The sequence below is a fragment of the Lissotriton vulgaris genome, chromosome 2_1 (assembly GCF_964263255.1).
Source record: "Lissotriton vulgaris chromosome 2_1, aLisVul1.2, whole genome shotgun sequence".
In the NCBI taxonomy this organism is placed as follows: domain Eukaryota; kingdom Metazoa; phylum Chordata; class Amphibia; order Caudata; family Salamandridae; genus Lissotriton; species Lissotriton vulgaris.
Genome location: NC_141687.1, coordinates 1,394,812,621 through 1,394,817,547, shown reverse-complemented (window position 1 = coordinate 1,394,817,547; position 4,927 = coordinate 1,394,812,621).

Below are 4,927 nucleotides of genomic sequence, written 5' to 3'. Positions count from 1 at the left end.
TGAGCGGTCGAATGCGTTCCACCTCAGCGGGCGGTAGCGTGAGATTGAGGATGTATGACTTGCCGGGAGTAACCCGAAAGCCCGCCACCGCCTCAAACTGAGAAAGCACTTCTTGCACCCGTGGAAGGGAGTTCCCCGGATCCGCTAGGGACAACAGGACGTCATCAGCAAAGAGGGATATTTTATGCTGCTCCCCCGAAAAGGGGAGACCAACAACATCCGGGTCCTCCCGGACCCTAAGGGCCAGAGGCTCGATGCTGAGCGCAAAGAGTAGGGGAGATAGGGGGCAGCCCTGCCTCGTACCCCGTGAATGTGCAAAGAAGGGCGAGACATGGCCATTCACCACAACCCTCGAGCGAGGACCATGGTAGTTGGCCCGAAGCATATCGATGAATTTGGGTGAAAAACCAAAGGCCTTCAAGGTACCAAAGAGGAAATTCCAGTCCACCCGGTCGAACGCTTTTTCAGCGTCAAGGCCCACCAAGACCGCTGGGATCTTGAAGCGATTGGCCTTCTCGATCAAATGAATCAGCCTTCTGGTGTTGTCGTGGGTCTGGCGACCCTTTATGAATCCCGATTGATCGGGGTGAATAAGAGCAGGCATGAGGTCCTGGAGTCGGGCAGCCAGGATAGAGGAATATAGTTTAGCATCCACATTTAACAGGGCTATGGGCCGGTACGACTCACATTTAGAGGGGTCCTTCCCGGCTTTGGGGATGATTGAAATCATCGCTTCCGCCATGGTGCCCGTAGTTTGGCCCGCCTCCCTCATACCATTGAAAAGTGTCACCAAAAAATCCCCCAGCTCAGAAGCAAATGTTTGATAGAAGGGAGCGGTAAAGCCGTCTGGGCCAGGCGCCTTGAGCGGTTTAAGGGACCTAATGGCAGACAACACCTCCTCTCTAGTGAAGGGTGCCTCCAGAAGATCATTCCACTCCTTGGAAACCTGCGGCAGTGGATGAGCCCCTAGATATTCCTGCTGTTCCGTAGGTGCCAGGTTATCTGCCGAAAAGCTCGCTTTGGCCGCGTCCCTATGTTCCATGACGCCGGAGGGCGCCCGGATGCCACCCACATATTCCCTCTCACGCTTATCACGGAGCTGCCGAGCTAGATGTTTCCCCACTTTGTTGCCCTGAGCATAAGAATGGTGCCGTAAGCGCAAGAGGGTATGCTCCGCACGATTAGTATAGTGGGCCCTGAGTTTACCCCGCACCACGGCAAGAGGGCGAAGGGTCTTTCGAGAAGGATTCTGTTTATGCGCAGTTTCAAGCGTCGCCAGCTCCGCCTCCAGCGCCTCCCTTTCCTCGCGCCTAAGCTCGTTCAGGGCGGCGTTCAATGCGATGCACGTGCCTCGTGTCGTTGCCTTGAAGGCGTCCCATTGGGTGAAAACCGAGGTGTCCCCAGTTTTGTTGAGCTCAAAAAATTCGCCAATGGCTGCCCTAAGTTTTTTGCAAGACACCTCATCACGTGTAAGGGAGATAGGGAAGTACCATTTGCGGTGTGGGGACGTCTCCGGGGCCCAAGTCAAGCATGCCGCCAAAAGACTGTGATCTGATACAGAGAGCGGAAATATTCCACTGTCCCGCAAGTCCCCCTGCAGTGATTGATTTAGAAAAATGTGATCGAGACGTGAATACGTATGGTGGACATGGGAATAAAACGTGTAGTCCCTAGTGTGTGGGTGGAGGGCGCGCCAGCCATCAATAAGACCCAGACCATCCATGGCGTCGCGCAGCTCAGGGGAGAAGAGGCCCGCCTCCGTCCTTTGCTGGTGCGAGCAATCAAGACCTTTGTCCCAAACCAAATTAAAATCTCCCATTACTATCAATGCTCCCTCCCCAAAATCCCCCACCTCCCTCATGAAGGCCTCAAGGAACCCATTCTGTCCCGTGTTCGGTGCGTAGAGAACTACCCATGTGCAAAGTTTACCAAGGAGCATACCCTTCACCATCAGCCATCTTCCCTCCCTATCACCTCGCACCCCCATGGGTTGAAACTGAAGTGTGGAGCGGAATAAGAGTGCCACCCCCCGGTGTTTAGTGGAGGCAGAGGATTTGTAAATCAGTGGGTATTGCCTATGCTTGAGCCTGGATTCGTCTTTACGGGCCAAATGAGTTTCCTGGAGACCCACCACATCCAAATGATGATCAAGAATGTATTTCCACACTTTCTGACGCTTTTGAGGCGAATTAAGGCCTTTAACATTCCACGAGCCTATCGTAATTGGCATCATTTAGTCAGTACCCTTCCCCCCCGCTCCACATAGTGCCCCCCGTAGTGCTAGAAGCAAACCAAACACACACGCTTTCATACCAAATCCCCAGCCGCCACCACTGAGCCCACTCCAAAACAACCCTTCCCCAATCCAAAGGAGCCTCAAGACAATATAACAAAAGAGAAAGATTCAGAACTAGAAAGAGAACAAAGAAAGTCGGACATGACCATAAGGGTCGGGGGTAGAAGACCCGGGTAATGCCCCCCTCGAGTTCAGGGTCGGGGTAACCCTCCAATGGAGCACGGTCCTTCAATGTACTTGAGATGGTAGAGCCCCCCCGGCCCCACGGGCCGCTGTTGGGGGAGCCTAGGCCGCTGAAGAGCTGTCCACCCGGCTCGATTCAGTCACCAGGGCCACCAAAGCCAAAACCTCTCCCCTCTCACTTTGGCTCGCTGATGGAGTCGGACCCTCCGCCACACCATGTCGGCCCACTCTCTGCCACGCCGGGGAGCGGGAACGGCGACGTCTTCTCGGGGAGCGGCTGCTTCCTCCATGCCCAGAAGCTCCTTGGCGGCTGCCAATGATCTCACTTGCATTAATCTGTTCTGCCATCTGAAGATGAGCCGAAAGGGGTGACCCCAAGAGTAGGACACCCCGTGCTCCCGCAGAAAAGCCGTGATCGGGCGGAAGTCCCGCCGCTTTTGCAGTGTGGAAGCCGCCAGGTCCTGAAAGAGCTGAGGGTTATGCTCTCGAAATTGCAAGTTATTGGTGTCCCTTGCTTTCCGTAGGATTTTCTCTTTCAATTGGAAATCATGGACACAAACTAGAATGTCCGGCGGCGGCGAGCGCGTGCCGCGCGGCTGCCCAACCCGATGGACCCTGTCCATGCGAACCTCCGAAAGGTCGTCCTCCGCCAGAATTTGCAGAAACAGGTCCTCCACATACTCCCGCAAGTCCTCACCTTCTCCTTCCCAGGGTACCGCTCGGATCCGAATATTGTTACGGCGGGACCTATTTTCCAAATCCTCGCAGTGGGCCTGAAGATCTAAGTTCTGCTCACGTAGCCGGAGCATGTCCTGCTGTAGTTGATGGACGTCACCGGTGAGGCCCAGATCATGATCCTCCAAGGTCGCCACCCGCTCTCCGATGCCGTCTACATCTCGACGGACCTCATGCAGATCGGAGGCCAGCTGCGACTTCAATTCTGTGATGTCGTCCTTGATAGACGCAAAAAGTTCAATCAAAAAGGCCTTCGTGACTGGGCCCTCTCCGTCGTCCTTGGCCGGGGACTTGCTAGAGCCGGGGGGCGATCCGGATGGACCTTTCCCAGGACCGTCCTTCCCAGGTCTATTCATGCGATTCCTCGTTGCCATGATGAGGCGCCTCAGTCAGCCTCTGGGCTATTCGCGACCTCCCGGAGCGGCCCGAGATATCAGGCCTCGCTTCCTCACACCTTCCGCAGTCTCCGCGTCGTCGGCACCGGGAGGCCGGGGCAATCAGAAGGCAGCACTCGCCGTGTCTCTCAACGCCCGTTGAATCGCCCCCAAGCTACGAAGGGTTAGAGGCAAGTCAGCACCTCTTCTTCTCACAGTCTTCTGCGCTGTCCAGCAGCCGCTAGACAGGTCGGCGCCTCCTCGTCACCTCCGCTCAGGCGACGCTAGCCAGATGGATCACAGGGGCGCCGGGCGGGCTCGTGACGATCCCAGTCAGGGGGTCCCGCAGTGAAAGCGCCACACTACCCAACTTGCTGAAGTCCAGAGTCCCCCCTTGCTAAGAGCCGATGCAAACCAGGCGAGGCTCTGTAGGCCGCATCAGCGCTCGTGCGTCACCACTTCGACACCTCAGCTAAGTCCGCCGTTCCAGGTCGTAGCTCGACGGGAGAAGGCTCAAACGCATTCAGGGCACCTCAGCGACCCCAGGGAAGACAATTCCGGAGCTGAAATCGCCCCAATTCAGCTAAACAAGGCTATGAATGGCTCCAGGTGCCGGAGGAGCTCGCAGGCACGTCTTACTCCGTCACCATCTTGGCCACGCCCCCTGCCTGAATGTTTAACATAAAGACTACATTGCCCTTGAGTCTACGGGAGTTGGACTACTACTCCCATGATCCTTCACGGAAACCGGATATAGCCCGGCTTGACTGGTGAACCGGCGTACCTGATTTTGACCTGTGGAGCGAGAGCGGCTGCTCTCGCCTTGTCTTCTGTTACCGTTGTTCCTGTTCCTCGCCGCTGGAATCTCCGTCCGGAGTGAGGCTTCCTTCTAACGGGTACTGTTTCATTTGGCCGCTACGCACTCGGAGCTTCGCTTCGTGTGTGTTCCTGGCACACTAACAATTATCAGAGCTTATTCAGGATACGAATGGCTATCTGTTTCTTTTGTGTTCTAGCTTGGCAATAACTTTTGCGGGCTTCAGTGGCGGAGTGCAGGGGAAATTATCTCCGCATTGCCGTCACGAAGACGGGGCTTACAACTATATACTTTTCTTTGGATTACAAATACCAAAGCGGACGGCGTGGCAAGGTACCACGCCCTACCGTGTTTGGGTTACAGCAAAGAGACAAAAGAATATATTTTGCTTTAAACTAACTATTGTGGAAGAGGTATTCTGCTTTGAGTTAGGAATAGAAACGAACCTTACTCTGGGGCGATTACTTTCAGTTTGCTTGTCTCATTTCCTTGGCTTTGGAAATGCAACTGCTATCTATGTTA